Source organism: Acinonyx jubatus, chromosome A2, assembly GCF_027475565.1.
Source record: "Acinonyx jubatus isolate Ajub_Pintada_27869175 chromosome A2, VMU_Ajub_asm_v1.0, whole genome shotgun sequence".
Classification (NCBI taxonomy): Eukaryota; Metazoa; Chordata; class Mammalia; order Carnivora; family Felidae; genus Acinonyx; species Acinonyx jubatus.
The window spans coordinates 40,940,732-40,958,178 of record NC_069383.1 but is presented as its reverse complement, the minus strand read 5'-3'; the positions used below and the strand labels follow the sequence as shown (position 1 = coordinate 40,958,178).

The following is a 17,447-nucleotide window of genomic DNA, read 5'->3' as shown; positions in this document are numbered from 1 at the left end:
ATTTTTAATGTTTATTTATTTTTGAGAGAGACAGAGCACAAACCAGAGAGGGGAAGAGAGAGAGACACACAGAATCTGAAGCAGGCTCCAGGCTCTGAACTGTCAGCACAGACCCTGACGCGGGTCTCGAATTCACAAACCACGAGATCGTGACCTGAGCCGAAGTCAGATGCTTAACCGACCGAGCCACCAAGGCACCCCTCATTTTTTCTTTCTATCCATCCTCTTGTCTACCTACTTATCTACCTACCTATCTCTATCCACTTAGAAAGGGCCTACCAGGCAAGTTAGTCTTTCAAACAAGGGATAAAACTGACTGCTGAACAATAGCCATATTGCTATTGCTGGTAAAACATTTAATTTGAGCTAAATTCATAATTTGTTAATAATTTACCCAAAGCAGGGGCGCCTGGGTGGCTCAGCCGGTTGGGTGTCTGACTTTGGTTCAGGTCATGATCTCATGGTTTGTGGGTTCGAGCCTCACATAGGGCTCTGTGCTGGCTGCTCAGAGCTTGGAGCCTGCTTTGGATACTGTGTCTCCCTTGCTCCCTGCCCCTCCTCCACTCTCTCTCTCTCTCTCTCAAAAATAAATAAACATTAAAAAACATAATTTACCCAAAGCATAATGAGCTGTCAAGATGGAAATAATTAGTGATAATCCAGTAAAAGGGGACAGTTTTAATTTATTAAAAAAATCATTTAAGAACTTTAGACATTAACAAACCAATGCAATCAATGTTTGTTGCTGTATGTAAACAATTAATGTACTAAGTACTCTGTCCATTAAAGGCAGTTTATTTCTGTCTCCATTTGGAAAGACTTTGTTGGTTATTCATTTGAGTAACTCTGTGTATTAGAATATGATGTTATTAAGTGAAAATGAACTTGAGAAGATAGGCTATTGTTAGAAATTGTTATTCTATCATGGAATTAAGCCAGACTCCAGCCTTTATTATCAGAAAGCAGAGAAGAATGAGGCCAGGAAATAACACCATTTGGTCTCCCAGGAAGGCATAAAGATCCTCTGTATTAACCCACTCCATCCCACATCACAAGAATTCTAATGTGAATGGATCTGTGTATAAGGATATGTAATGACTCCCAGCACTTTGATGTAGAGAATTTTGAGAAACAAGGAAAGAGGTTTTGATTCCAGGTCAGAATGGAAAGTTTTCCATTTTTCTTTTCCCTTTCTGCAAATTTGCTCTCCTTTCTCCTGGCACTACCTCTGTAAGAGGGGTAAGGGGCTGCCTCCTCCTTCTACCTCCAGGAACATGTTGTTCAGATTCAGATTCCACCTTCCTCTTCCTTGTTTTTCTTTGGCATGATTTCCCTTGGAATGGCTTTACCTGACCCTTTGAGTGGTAATACTTAGAGGGCCGGAATACAGTCTGGACCAAAGGGAAATACATAGAGGAAGCGTCTCTGTCAGCTTTGCCTCTCGCTCTCATAGCTGCCACATTTAAGTAAGAGAGTCACTGAGCCTCCATTAAGGGTTTGATCTTAGGTCTGGGCCCAAAGTCCCATTGGGGGCCATTTTGCCTAGGCTTATGCTGTGTGTGTTGATCTATGCTCCATTAAGTATCTATTGGTATATAACAAATTATCCTAAAACTTAGTGGCTTAAAATGTTAAACATTTATTGTGTCACACAGGTTTTGTGTCAAAATCTAAGATTTCTAGTTTGGATCTCTCATGAGGTGGCAGTCATTATGTTGGCTAGGGCTGCAATCATCTGAAGGTGGGACTGGGGCTAGAAGATGAATTTCAAGATGGCCTTTTCAGATGGCTGGCGGTTAAGAGGAAGTCTGTCTCAGTTGTTGCTAGCTGTTGGCAGGAGTCTTAAATCCTTATCACCTCAGCCTCTTTACATGGCTATTTGAGTGTCTTCCTGACAGGAAGCTGACATTCCTTCAGAGTAAGTGATTCAAGAGAGAAGAGAGAGTGAGCAAGTAGGAAGTTGCAATGTCTCTTACGGCCTAGTCTCAGAAGCCATACACCATTGCATCGCTTTGCTAGAACTTCCACACTCAAGGGTAAGGGAATTAGGCTCTACCTTTTGAAGGGAGGAGCATCAGGTAATTGGTGGACATATTTTGAAACCACCACACAACCCAAAGACTGCTAATGCTCACTAGTCTCTGTGTCTCCTTTTGTGTTGGGCATGCAGCTAAATTTTTACCCTTACTCCTTTTTGTCACCTTTGTTTTTGGAGTCAGACCCTTACCTCTGTGACTGAAATCGAGTCCACGGATGACAGCAGAAGTGATGCATGCTTCTTCCAGGCCTGTCCTCTCAGAAACCCACGTTGCTTTCCATTCCTTCTTCTCTTTCCATAGTGACCTACAAGGAATGTTGAAGATGTTGCCTCATGCTCCTAGCATCACAGGCTGAAAGGATCCTTGGTGTGGCAAGGGGAATGGCTCTATTGTGTGCAGTGGTCTGTGATCTGGTGAAGTCATACACTTTTATCATTTTAGATGCAGATTTCTGTGCTTATTTCTTTTTTTTTTAATTTTTTTAAATGTTTATTTTTGAGAGAGTCAGAGACAGAATGCGACTGGGTTGGGGTCAGAGAGAGAGGGAGACACAGAATCCGAGGCAGGCTCCAGGCTCTGAGCTGTCAGCACAGAGCCCGACGTGGGGCTCGAACTCATGAGCTGTAAGATCATGACCTGAGCCGAAGTCGGATGCTCAACCAACTGAGCCACCCAGGCACCGCTGGGCTTATTTCTTATAGCAGCTAAATTTATTTACTCTAATAGGCTATGTTCAACAGAGACTTAAGAAAATTATGTAGGATATGAGTATGAGTGTAGGATAACTATGCAATTTTTTATGTATTACCATGAAAAATTTTTGGAAAAATGTAGATTACAGTGTTGGTGGTAATTTGGGGATAGTGTTTACTTCTTTTTAATACTTACTTTTGGGGTATTTTCCGAACATCCTGGTGTTGTAAAAATAGAACTTCTTATCTTTGTTAAAATTTTTATTGATGTATGCTTGACATACAACATTATATTAGTTTTGGGTGTACAACATAATGATTCAATATTTGTTTATATTACAAAACGATCACAGTAATAAGTCTAGTTAACATCCATCTTCATTCATAGTTATGTGTTTTTTTTCTCTTGTGATAGGGACTATTAAGGTCTATTCTCTTAGGAACTTTCAAACATGCAATACAATATCATTAACTATAATCACCATGCTGTGCATTCCATCCCCATTAATTATTTTATAACTGGAAGTTTGTACCTTTTGACCTCCTTTACCCATTTCACCCACCTCCCTCCTCCTGTCTCCAGCAATGACTAATCTGTTTTCTGTATCTATGAGCTTGTTTTTTTTTATTTGTTTGTTTGCTTTTAGATGCCACATATGTGTGAGATCATATGATATTTGTCTTTCTCTGTCTGACTTATGTCACTTAGCATAGTGCCTTCAAGATCCATCCATGTTGTTGCAAATGGCAAAATTTCATTATTTTTTTATGGCTGAGTAGTATTCCACACATTCATTCACTCATTCATACATACATACCACATATCCATGCATTCATCAATGGACACTTACATTGTTTCTCTATCTTGGCTGTTATAAATAATTCTACAATAAATATGAGAGTGAAAATATCTTTTTGGATTTTTTTAAGTTTATTTATTTTGAGAGAGACAGAGAAGAGTACGAGTGGGGGAGGGGTAGAGAGAAAGGGAGAATCTCAAGCAGACTCTGCACTGTCAGCACAGAGCCTGATGCAGGGTCTGAACCCAAGAAACCCTGAGACCATCACCTGAGCCGAAATCAAGAGTTGGACACTCAGTCTACTGAGCTACCCATGGTGCCCTTGAGTTAGTGTTTTTATTTTCTTCAGATAAATACCCATAAGTGGAACTGCTGGATCACATGGTAGTTCTATTTTTAATTTTTTGAGGAAACTCCATACTCTTCTATAGTGGCTGCACCAGTTTGCATCCCCACCAACAGTGCACAAAGGTTCTGTTTTCTCCACATCCTCACCAATACTTGCTACTTCTTGTCTTTTTGATAATAGCCATTCTAAAAGGTATGAGGTGATACCTAACATGGTTTTGATTTGCATTTCCCTGACAATTAGTGATGTTGAACATCTTTTCATGTATCTGTTGGCCATCTGTTGGTATGTTTTCTTTGGAAAATGTTTATTCAGATCCTCTGCCAATTTTTTAATCAGACTGTTTTTTGTTTTTGTTTTTGTTTTTGTTTTTTGCCATTGAATTATAAGAGTTCTTTATATATTTTGGATATTAACCCCATATCAAATATATGACTTGCAAATATTTTCTGCCATTTGGTAGGTTGATATTTCTTTTTCTTTATGATTTCCTTTGTGCAGAAAGAAGCTTTTTAGTTTGATGTAGCCCCACTTGTTTCTTTTTGCTTTTGTTGACTTTGCTTTTGGAGTCAGATCCTTAACTTATCATCTTTAAAAAAGCAAAATACTAATTTCGTAAACATGATGAATCTTTATCTCTATTCTTATTTTACTATTATTTTTATTTTTGTTTATCCTTTCTGTTACTTAGATGACCTATGTTCTTTAACTTTTTGGCATCCAGTGGCCAAGATGCAGCTGCCTACATACCCAAGAAGGCTAATTACATGCCCTTCTTGTTACCTCTTCCCTCAGCTGATATCCCCCAGATAGCAGAGATTCATAACAAGAGGGGGCTAAGTCAGAAGATCTGCTGGGACTTCTGTAGCACAGATCAGGCAGGAGGAAGGAGCCAGGATCTGATGTGCCAGGTGGGGAAACATAGCTGAACTATGAGAAATCACTGTTTATGGCTCTAATTCAGTCTTGGTTTTGCTTTTGCATTTTGTAATTCCTTGCTTTTTTGTATTTTTTTCTTTCAGCTTCATAAGTTCCTACTATATCTATTCTTTCATCTCAACTCTTCTGTCCTTGTAGTTCTCTGATCCTCTTTTCTGGAGGTTATGCCCTCCATGTCTTTTTGAAGACACAAAGCCAATACCTTTTGATTTTTTCCTGTTTCCTCCCTCCCTCCCTCTTTCCTTCCTTCCTTCCTTCCTTCCTTCCTTCCTTCCTTCCTTCCTTCCTTCCTTCTTGGTTGTTGAAAGACATGTTTATATACACACTCTTCTAAGTTTTCAGGAAACATTACTTTTTCCATAGGCTTCAGGATATTTTATGAATCACCTCATGTTTTTCATTTGTCTGTTTGTTTCCACATGTTTTAATAGGAAAAGATTTTTCTGGGCCAACAGATAATATGCTTAGCCTAGAGGGTATCAAATAGATTCAAAGTTGAATAAGAAAGGTGCCTGCCTCAAAGGCCCACCATCCCAACATTTATCAATATATCCTAACTAATAGTCACAGTACTGAATACTAATCTTATATCAGAGGGAAGAATGGAGCATTCTGGGGGTATAGGGGAGGGAATAGTGACACTGCCTAGAGACATGAAAAGAAGGGTAAATTTGACCCATATCTTGAAGAATGAGCTATAGTTCACTCAGAGTAGAGGAGGAAATAGTATGTGTAAAGTTGTGGAGATGAAGAGAGTAAGCAGTTTGGATAGCAATAGTGGAGGGTGATGTCTGAGGGCAGGAGATGATGGCAGAGGGATATGCAGAAGGCCATTATAAAGAAGCCCATGGCCCAGGCTGATGATTTTAGATTACATTTGGAAGGCAAAAAGAACCAACTGTTGGGTTTTAAGTAAGGGGGCGATGTGAAAAGTTCTGCAGTTTGAAAACATGGTTTTCATCATGGTGGCATGGTGGCAGTGTAAAAGATGTATCCAAGAGGCTGCCACTGCAGGCGGGGTGATTTCTCATACTCCCTGAGGGACTTCTGGGGACTCAAGTGTCCCTGGGCAGGACAGTACCAATTATTGTAAAAATATGCTTTAATGGTCTTTCTTTCAAAAGAATCCAATTAACCATTTTTCTTCCTTCTATTTAAACATAAATATTCCTGGGGCAGCACCTGAGTGGCTCTGACAGTTAAGTGTCTGACTCTTGATTTCGGCCCAGATCATGATCATGAGATCAAGCCACGCATCGGACTCCATGTGCTGAAGTGTGGAGCCTGCTTGGGATTCTCTCTCCCCCTCTCTCTGTGCCCCTCTCCTGCACACTCTATCAAATAACAAATAAATAAATTTTAAAAACATAAATATTTCTGTTATATGAAGCATCTAAAATAGCCCTGGATTGCTCTTTCCAGTTAAAAACACGTTTTATGTGCTTGTATTTTGTTTATAGGATGCCTTTGCCTTTGAATAATCTGAAAATCTCCTCAGTGGTTAAAGTGGTGAGACGTGTTTGGTTTCGCTTTAAAACACTTCCAAACCAACTTCTCCTCCTCTGTCTCCCATGTTCTATTCTCTGTACTTGGGAGACATTAACATGCAGGTCAGCTTGTGTCTGTTGCCCTCCCCATGCCTCCTGGGACTTAAGGAGGTGTGTCAGCCTGCCGGTCCCCTTTCCAGGACCCTGTATTCTTGGTCCCATTGTGACATCTGCCAGGCTGTGTTTGTTCACTGGGGCTTTTGGCAGCCCCAGTTCCTTGCGAAGATGAGATGATTTATGTAAGACAAAGGAACGCTGCCAAAATGTCAGGATTTGTGCTGTGTCAGGTGGCTGCAGTGCTCCGCACCGAGCAGTCGTCGTTGGATAGTCATTAGCAACTACTTTACGGTAATTTTCTTAGGCGGGGTGAATCATTTCTCCAGCAAATCCTGTTTGCATAGGAGCAGAGATGCCGAGAGAATGAAATTCTCTGCCTGTGTTCCTTGGTCCTGCGGGAGTCTTTGTATGGTTGAGATTAGGTGATGCCTCGCCTGTTGCTGATCCTTATTCTATAGGATGCTCAAAGGCAGAAGAGTATTTCTCTGCATTATAGGAGCCAGTGACTAGGGAATAATCAATGGGGCAGAAGGAATCCCAGATATATATTTCTTTGAAGAAGGCTATGGGGAAATTTACTGCACTGAGATTTCTCTTAATTGTGGAAGAGACCTGTTTGGATCTCAATGGCCTGTACTAGCCGCTAGGGCTGCCATAACAAAATGCCACAGACTGGGTGGCTTAAACAACAGAAATCTATTTTCTTGCAGTTCTCAAGGCTAGACGTCCAAGGTCAAGGGACTGCTAGGGTTGGTTTGTGGTAAAGACTCACTGCCCAGTTTACAAATGGCCACCTTGCTACTGTGTCATCACATGGCCTGTCCTCTGCTCATGTGCAGAGAGACAGAGAGCTCTCTGGTCTCTGTCTCTGTCTCCTCCTCTTTTTGTAAGAACACCTGTCCTTTTGTATTAGAGTCCCAGCCTTATGACTTAATTTAACCTCAATTACCTTCATAAAGGCCCTATCTCCAAATGCAGTCACAGTAGGGGCTAGGGCTTCAATACACGAATTTGGGGGGGACACAATTCAGTCTATAACATGGCCTGATCAGGAAAATGAACACAGAACCTGGAAACCATGAAGTCCAGGGACTGGGAATTGGAACTTGGACCTGAGGATTAATTGGATTCCTGGGTATTCTGCTGTAATGAACCCAAGGGCAAATCCTACACCTCTTTAAAAGGCTTTGCCTGTGAAAGGATGTCCCATTGGTCCTTGGCAGGGCCAGAAGGAAAGGCTGTTTAGGAGAGAGGTGTGTCTTAGAACCTCTTTAAGAGATTCTATTTCTATAGAAATACCTACACATTGGATCAAAGTGCAATTTGTGAAATTGGGCCCTAAAAAATACCCTGGGAGGAATGAGTTATGTGGACAAATACTTAAGAAAATAGAGAATATATTTTATTGTCAGAGATTCATATCCCCAAGAGAAAAAAAAAGATACTGCAGAAACAAAAAACAAAAAACAACCTGTTTAACTTTTCTTAACCCAAAATTTCCTAAAGTTAAGTAACCAGATAAGCTACTTTTCTTTCAAGAGCAGAAACTTCTTTGGAAAATATTATTCCAGGTTTCTTCTGGTCATGTTGGGAATGGGATGACATAAAGAACCCATATCACAAGATAAGGTCCTGTGGTTACATAATTTATTTCCCTCTAAGAGACTCCTTAAGCAATCCCAAAGAAATGAAAATCTATGCTCATTTTACCTACTGTCCACAAGTTCCCTTCCTAATGCCATTGCATTGTCTTCATCATAACCTTCTTCCACACATCAACTCTAAGCTGCAAGAAAAGTGTTCCTTTTCATTTTGTCCTAAACTTAGGAAAGGGACATCTGGTCCCCATCAAGCTACTAGGTAAGAGACTTTTTCATCATTGAAGTTGAAAACTATGATTTCATGGTGACTCAGGTTTCTCCACCTATGCTAAACAAGGCCTGATCCTGGCCTTTCTTTGGGGATCGTATGTTATTTTCTGTATTTCCTTAATACCTGTCTACATTGCCTTACCTACAGATTGGGGCAGTAACTAACACCAGCCTTGCCCATCCCCAAGGTTGGTGACAAAGATTAATAAGAAGCTCAAAGATGTACTGTTTATTTGGAAAAGAACTGTAAAAAAACAAAACAAAACAAAACAAAACAAAACAAAACAAAAAAAAGGTGGTGTTATTACCCTCAGAAATTTACAGGGAATAGTAAAGTCCAAAGAGGCTTCAAAGTCAAATGCAGACCTTGAGTCTGGTTCTGAGTCTGGAAGCTCAGGGAGGAAAGTGAGTACTAGAGAAGGTAGAGCTCTAAAGAACAGGAATAGAAGGTCCATACTAGGAACTCTTCACTAGCCCAGTGGTTGGGAGTCTAGTCAAAACTAAAAGACCTGGTCTTGCTAAAATTTGGGGGACACAAACATAATCTAAAATCACTTTGGAGTTTAGAGTCCTAAGGGAAATAATAAAGGAGACAGGCATTCTCTTGCCATATACCTAGATTATAATATGGTTTTGGTAAATTGGGGGAAATATGGTGCTCTCATACTAGTGAGAGCAGAAGCAGCATTAGCAAGCCTCAACCTGTGTCCAGAACACAGGTGAAGAGAAGGTCCATGTGTTAGTAGCCAGCATGGCCTTCATGTCCATGACATCTCAAAGGACTCCCTGAGGGGCTCCCTGGCTGGCTCAGTCGGTAGAGCATACGACTCTTGATCTCTGGGTTGTGAGTTTGATACCCACATTAGGTGTAAGGAGTACTTAAAACTAAAATCTTAAAATTAAAAAAAAAAAGACTTCTCTGAAATAAACAGATACTGGGAGGCTTGGCATTGGTTTTAAGTCCTACAATAGCAAGTAGAAAAAAGTACTAATAAAAGAATAATTGTTACTGTTAATTAGACCCCACTTTGAACTTCAGCCTTTACTCTGGCCCATGGAAACAGATTATAAATTTGAAATCAACAATTTATATGTTGTATAAATTGATACCATATTATATATATAATATATACATATATATAATATGTATATATTATATATATACACATTCACACATATATATACATATACATAATATATAATATATACATATACATATGCTCTACTCCCATGAGAATAATATGGATAAAGAGATTAATCACTGGAGTAACCAAGAGTTAATATTTGTGGTAATTAGGCATTCTCTTTTTTTTAATGGCTTGTGCTAGTCAGCTCATCAGCACCCCTTTTTCAGAGTGCTATTGACATACCTGCTAAAAAAGCTAACACCCCTGCTCTATGCACGGTGTTCAAGAGCATTTGCTCTAAAGCCACGCAGCCACATTCAAATCCTGATGCTTCTATTTACTACCTGTGTGAACTTGGGCAAATTACATCATGTCTCTAATTCTCAGCTTCCTTATCTGTAAAATGGGTAAGTAACAATGCAAAGACATAAAATTCAGTAGTGTTCTGAGAGTGTGCAGAGGGAGCAATTGGCTGAGATGGGCACCTGGAAAATGTTCTTGGACTGAAAATGTTCTCAGGAGGTAGTGAAGAAGAGATAGAGAAGAACGGAGCCTGGGAGGAGACAGTGAGACCAGATCAGAGAGGACGTAGGATGCCATCCTAAAAGGTTTGCATAAACTCTGAACAACCCCAGTACTCTTCAGCTATGGAAATGGAACTCCTAAATGCTATGAACTCGTTTCTATTTTCTGTCTGAATTTCCACCTAGATGGAAAGAGCTTCTTACCCATAACTTAATAAAGTACTGCACTCTACCTGCAGAGTTTAGCTCCAGTCTTCCAACACAACTGTGAACAAGAGGAGCTAAACACATCTCTACATCTTTCCATGATGTCAGGAGGGCTAAGGAACTTCCCCAGGCTTCCTTATCTCTGCCCATCTTCCCATCCACTGACCAACTCATCCACCTATCCATGCCACTAATACTGCCTACTCTGCGTAAGGCCCTGTCTGGTCTCCTGGGGATGTAGATATGAATAAAATATGAGATTTGTCCCCAACCAGTGCACAGTCTAATTTGGGGGGTGTACATTCAAGCAGATGTGTCACAACCCAGTAGACTAAGTGCTATGGGGGCAGTTGGTATACAGAGTGATGGGGTGCCTGTGTGAGTGTGGGGGAGCTACACTGAAGACGGTATTTAAGGTGGGTCCTGAAGGGTGAATAGGTGTTTCTTGCGACTAGCCTCTTGAATGTGAATTGCGTGTAAGATAACATAACATTTAGTTGTGTTGACTATCTGTTTTCATGGCAAAGGAGAGAAAGCAGCTAAGATTTGCTCAGAGCCTATGTGTGTCAGATATTCCACTAGGTGCTTCTCTAAAAATCTCATTTTATTCTTACTCCACTGTGAGGTAAGCACTGTTCTTACCTTCTTTTACTGATGAGGAAACTAAGATCCAGAGATGAGAAATAAATTGACTTCAAGGTCAATGGCTTAAGGAGGAAATAAAAGTGGCTTTAAGGCTTTCTATTTGGGTTTAGGAATAATAATAATAGTAATAACAACAACAATGATTTGTTGAGCACTTGCTATGTATCAGCTATGGTTCTAAGCACTTTACATGTGATTATTTCATATAAATCTTACACTTACCTGAGAGGTAGGGGCAGTTATGATCCTCTCCATACTATAAGTGAGGAAACTGAGGCAGAGAGTTGAAATAACTGGCATTGCACCATTCAGTGACAAGGGTAGAGTCAGGACGTGAACCCAGACAGTCTAGCTCCAGAACATATTCTCCTGACCTACAGTTATAAGATCCAGATAGGGGTCAGAAGAGACCAGCTGATCTCACCCTATCCGCCCCTCCTCCCTCCAGTCCAGGGAAAATTGCAATTCAGGTGAAATCAAGTCATGATAGATACCAAGGGATGTTTTGTAGATAAAAATAAATCACAGAAGTACAATCTGGGGGATATGCAGGAAAAAGTGTACGTATGTTTGTAACCACAACTGCAATGATTTATCATCACAATAAAGCTGATGGGATTTATGTACAAAAAAGTATCTGAGGATGCTTTTCTCTACCACATTCTTTTTCCTGTTAGCTGCCTCCTTGACTTACTGCCCCAATGTCAGTCCAGACTCTAGGTGAAGGAAAATTGTCCTAGCTCATCCTATACTGGGAATTGTTCTGTACCTATGAAAGTCAGCCCAGTACTGGGCCACAAGTTATCTAAATCACAATTACATGGGGTGGGTAGGTAGGAGGCAGCTCAGGTCTGAGCTGGGACTGAACTGACATTTCTTAGGAGTGAGGCCAGGACTCAGTCTGGCTCGGGAAGCACTGAATCTGGAGCGGTGCTTCTTCCGCTTTAATGTGTCCATGAGTCACCTTGGGATTGTGATAAAATGTAGACTCTACTTCAGTTGATCTAGGGAGGGGTCCAAGATTCTGCATTTCTGAAGACTCCTAGGTGATGCTGATGCCACGGCCCAAGGACCACACCTGGAGAAGCAAGAACAATCTGTTATAGACAGAAAGGGTGCCCAGGCACTCCTCCTGGCCTTCAGAAATAGTAGCAGCCTTGAGAAAAGCTGATAAGAAAGGAGGTGGAAGAAAGAATAACAGATGAGCCAGGATATAGTAGAAGTCAAGCCATCCTGCTCATTTCCCTAACCCATGATAGTTTTCAGAGCTATCAAATAGCATGAGGTAATAATTGATATTCTTGATAAGACAACTTTCGTTTGAAAATTGGGCCATATCTTCTAGATTATACACTGAATACATTTGTAAGATGTGAAATATGTGGTACGAATATTTCCATCAAGAATTGTTAAAAACAAAGAAAAATGGGAGTTGCAGGTAGTGAACATCTGTTAGACAGAGAAAAAAAAAAAAGTACTCTTGCAGATTTCCCAAAGGATTAGATAAATAAAGCACTACCTAAACTTGTAAAGCCATTTCCTAAGCTCTTTTGGTGCCATGGGTTCTGCTGTGGTGAGATAAAACTCCAAGAAAACAACAGATGTTCCTCTTTTCTTCACTTTGCTTGCTGCCCCCAGCTTTCCACCCATTGAGTCATTCATTGCTCTGGGAGCTGATGGGTTCAGAATCAGTCGAGTTTCTGAATAGAGTCAACTACTTTGAAAACCTCTGGTAATAGAGCCAGAGCCAAGATTTTTGAGAGAGAAAAAGTTCTTTGAGTTTTTGGAGAATAGGGAGAGATTCAGGATGATGGAAGAGCTTGTTTTTGCTGCGTGGGGAGATTTGAGATCAAGCTTGATTCGCTAGAGGAGAAGGATGCTCGAGGCGGATGCCAGGGAGACTCCCTGTGAGTTTGGGGGCACCTCAGAGCATCTTCCTTCTGGGTGAAGTCTGAAGAGGCAGCAACGTCATAGATCAACGTGGGAGAGGTGCAATAGACATGAAATGATGTGAGAGAAAACCTTTGCATCCCTTTTCCCGATCTCTTGCAATTCTAGGGTGGTACAGGAAGTTATCTGAAAGTTGCCTACGCCCCTCAAAGGGGCTCATAGGTGGCGGAACTGCCGTGCAATGAGAACAAAAATAATCAGTAATGTGGGTGGCTCCTGAGAGCAGAGAGCGGAGGGGGAATTCAAATATTTCATCAGTGGGTACAGTGGAGACAGATGTCTGTGAACAAAGGTCCCGCAGGACAAGTAAGACTGTCACAGATGTCAGCATGCAACAGCCTGTATGAAGGAGGTGGGGGGCCCCTCACTCTGCACTGTAAGCCCCCACCTCTCAGGAACGAACTCACCTCCAAGGAGAGGGGGAGAAACAAGGGCCAGGTGGGGAGTGGGGTAAAATATTGTATTGACTGTTTGCTCAAAAGGAGAGCCTGCAGGAAAATCCAGAAGGGAAAGGTTTACTTTGGAATAGAAAGTTTTAGATTTTCTCAACCAGTGAAAACTGGATTCTGAGACAAAATAAGGTGCAATTATGGCAAAACAAGGTTTCATTTTTCCACACGCCAGTTGGTGACTCTAAATTTCGTACCTGCACTAGATTTTGGTAGGCTGTGATAAAGTAGGTGCTAAATACATGTTCATTTGGATCCAGTAGATTTTAATGGAACTCCTAGTAGGTGCCAGCCATAGTTACAGGTGCTGGAGAGGCAGCAGTGAACAAAACGAGTTCCTGCTGTTTGGGGGGCTGGGGTGAGACAGAAAGGAAACAAATCTGTATGCCACATGTTGAATTCTATGAAGAAAAGTCAAATAAGGTGGGTAGAAGACAGGCGCTTGGTGTGTATTTGTTGTGTGGTGTGTGCATGTGTGGGTTTGTCTGCATGTGTGTATGTTGCACGTTCTCTGGCAGGATTTTATATCAGCTGGTCTAGGAAGACCTCACACAGTTAAGGTGCTGTTTGAACAGAGACCTAATTACAGGGAAGGACAAACCAAATCATTCCGGGGAAAGAGGATCCAGGTAGAACAAAACCATCAAACTTCAAGTCTCTGAGCTCTGAGCAGACTCAAATGAATAAATGGTTCTATTTTCCCTTTAAAAATCACAGATTTTTTGTTTGGTTTTGCCTATTTTTGAACTTGGTATGTTTTCTTCTGTGGCTTGTTTTATTTCCTTGCTTAATCTCAAGGTTTTGAGATTCATTCATGTTGACATGCTGCTGAAATTCATTGATTTCCCTTGCTGCAACCTATTCCATTGAATGAGCACACCATCGTTTGTCCATTCTATTGTTGATGGACTTTTGGGTGGTTTCCTGTTTGTCTCACTATAAATATTCTTGCATATGTTTCACGCAAAACTTCTTTAAGGCCATGTTTCCCGACCCATCACAGCACACATAGAAAACAACGATATTTAGGGGCACCTGGGTGGTTCAATCGGTTAAGCATCCGACTTCAGCTCAGGTCATGATCTCAAGGCTCATTGGTTCGAGCCCTACATCGGGCTCTGTGCTGACAGCTCAGGGCCTGGAGCCTGCTTCAGATTGTGTGTCTCCCTCTCACTCTCTGCCCCTCCCCCACTCATGTTCTGTCTCTCTGTCTCTCAAAAATAAATAAGAAAAAAAAGAAAACAATGGTATTTGTTCAGCACATTGGGAGAAGCTCAAGGGGAGTTAGGGGGTATCTCCATGACTATTGGTGAAAAAATAATTTTTTATATTACATAATTATGTTAAGAAAATGAATTTGTATAAAACTTCCACATAGAATATTTAAAAAGTCAGGTTTTATGCATGAAATGGCTAAATGCAGTTTCTGGTCAAGGTCTCATTTATTTATTATTTATTTACTTATTTATTTTAAATGTTTATTTATTTTTGAGAGAGAGAGCATGAGCAGGGGAGAGGCAGAGAGAGAGGGAGCCAGGAGGTCTGAAGTGGGATCTGCACAGACAGCAGCAAACTACAAGACCACAATCTGAGGCAAAGTCAGATGCTTAACTGACTGAGCCACGCAGGCGACCCCTGAGCAAGATTTTAAATGATGATCTTTTAAAATTCTTGACAAAAACCATTATTCTCAAGGCTGGGAATAAAAATTTTAAAACCATGTAACAACAATTCAAAAATGATATTTAAAGAATCAAACAGCTCTTTCTTGTCTTTCATTGACAAACGTTAGGTTGAAAATGCCTTGGTAATGCAACTGGGTTTCAAATTCAGTTCAAATCGCTTAGATTAATGATTATGAATGAATGAGGAAGCCCTTATTTGCTGAGGAGGCATGGTTAGAGCAGTCACCTTTCAGCTTCATGGGTGTCATAGAAGGAACATTCTGCCACAAACTGCAGGAAGTGACCAATTTGGAGACCCCCTAGACCTCGGCCCTGGAGCACAGAAATGACACTCGTCAGTTTGTACACTTTGAGTAGAGCTACCCATCTAGAGTGTGGGAAAGTCATGGCTGTGCTTTGGGCCAGTGGTGCTGCTGGAAGGCTTTTTTTTTTTTTTTTTTTTTTAATTTTTATGTGGCACATGAGGTAGACATCCAGGGTGGAGAGGAGCCTTTCCTGCACACAGTGCCTGTGGAAAAGAAGCTTGTGTGAGATTTCGTTCACCCTCCTCTCAGCCTGCCAGGTGTCCCATCAAATCTGGGCCTCCTCTACTTTGGCATCCTCTGAGAAGTAGCCAACGGTCACAGGCAAGGGGGACCTCTGGCTGGAGAGCTTAGCTGCACATGAGAATCATCTGGATGTTAAAAAAAATACTGATGCCTGGGTCTTGACTCGAGAATCTAGTCCTTAAAACAATCTCATGTGAAAGTACTTTTCTCATGCTATTTTTATAGGTGGGAAAATAGGCTCAGAGAGGTTAAGTCAGTTGTCCAAGGTCATGGAGCCATGGCTCAAATGTAGGCTGGCTTCAGAGCCTGTGCCTTAACCACTGGGCTGTGCTGCCTCTCTAAATAACTACATGTTCTGAACCTTTATGGTTTCTCACTACTAATTATTAATCACTAATGCCTCTACTGTATTGATAAGCTCCACAGAAGCTTAAGCATACAGATTATAAATCATAAGATAATTGGATGATTCCTAAATGATGCCCTTTAAAAAAAAACACTCTATTTTTAAGTATTCGAAAAAGTCAAGAAATCCACAGAGGCCTTCAATTCTTGGAGTCCCCTAATGAGTGTAAATAGCCTGTCACTCAAGTTGGCAGGTCACAGAGTCTACAGTTGCACTTCAGCCTGCCACTTTCACCTTCAGAGTTAGTGCTGCATCTCTCTGTTATTTTCAAAACCAGAAAATACCATCCCTTCATTTAAAAAAATACAAACACAACTTAGAAGAGACCTTGTTCCTCCAAAGCACTGATTGGACCAGAGAGGCTTGGGGTCAGGGACCTGATACCAGAGGGGAGGCAGCACTTTGGTTCAGAGGTACCCACTGGGCTTAAATCGGGTCTCTGCTGCTGGAGAGGTCAGTGGGAAGCCCACTGAAGTCAGAGGGAGAAGAACATCTGCTTCCTCCTCTTTTCTGAAAGCTGTCAGGCCAGTAAACCAATCTGAGACAAGAGGGCTTTGTGAGAATCAGTTTCTCCTGCAAGTAAGTTGGCATACAACATCAGCTGTTGGCAACTTTAATGACCTTTTGGTTGAGTACAGAAGAAATTGTGGAATGGCTCTAAAATAACTGTGCATTCTGACCTCTTCATCAGCCTGCCTCTGAACAATCTTTCCAGAAGAAAATAAGTTGAATGATACTCATGCCTGTGAGGCCTTTTTATTTCCTCCAGAAGTCATTCGCCCCCACTGCACCTTGCAAAGGCAAGGCACTGTCTTCCTGAATTCAACCTCCCTCCTGCCTCCAACTTGTACATCAGCTCTACAGGAAACCTGGTTCACAGATGTTAGAACCCCAGGTCATTTTCATTTACTGACACCAGTTGCTGCTAGGGCTGGTGGGGCAGGCAAGAGCTGAGTATTGAATGCCTTTCTCTCTCCACTCCCACCCCCATAAGATGAGAAACAATCAGACATAAACAAGCCCATCCAGATGTTGAGGATGAATCCAGAGCACAATTCCAAATCTCTCTGGAAACACCACTGTTGAAGACGGGGTGAAAAGAATAAGCCTACAAATATAATGTGTTTTTACACTGAAGATCCTAAGACCTGGGAAAAGATATGTTCTTCCTTTTATTTTTCCAGGAGGCTGAACATTAATTTCTTCCTTTATGTAGAGAGGAAAGAATTTTGGAAAGAAGATATGAGGCTTGGCTATGGAATTAGCAACAGAGACCAGCTGGGTGGGGGGAGAGGATTGCAGTTCCTCAACAAAAATGGGGAAACTCATTCTGGGATTCGTTGGTAGATAAATCTAATGTAATTTTGTTCCTTTTTGATGACGGAAATTAATTAGAGGCTAAATTAAATATTTGATTTCCATATTTTTCAGATTATTTTATTTTTAAAATTCGTAAGTCTCTTGTGAAACAGATCATGTGTTTTGGTTCAGAAAATATGAACACTGTGTCTACCTAGGGCCTTTCTATCTGAGAGCCGTAGGGTGGGCCTGTCCAGGACCTGCCAGGCAATCAAAGTCAGGATCAGCACAGTGTCCTGAGAAGAAAGCCTTT

The 17,447-nt window shown here is 41.2% G+C and overlaps 1 protein-coding gene across 1 annotated transcript in view; it reads right to left on the bottom strand.

The window, feature by feature from the left end:
• The window catches only part of ELMO1 (engulfment and cell motility 1), a 730,817-nt gene that overhangs the window by 578,775 nt on the left and 134,595 nt on the right, over window positions 1-17,447 (bottom strand). The window contains exons 7-9 of the mRNA XM_027075272.2: window positions 11,762-11,875; window positions 11,020-11,171; window positions 2,228-2,343 (exon numbers count right to left, since the gene is read on the bottom strand). The gene's annotated coding sequence lies outside the window, so the exon portion shown is untranslated. The remainder of the gene's footprint in view (window positions 1-2,227; window positions 2,344-11,019; window positions 11,172-11,761; window positions 11,876-17,447) is intronic.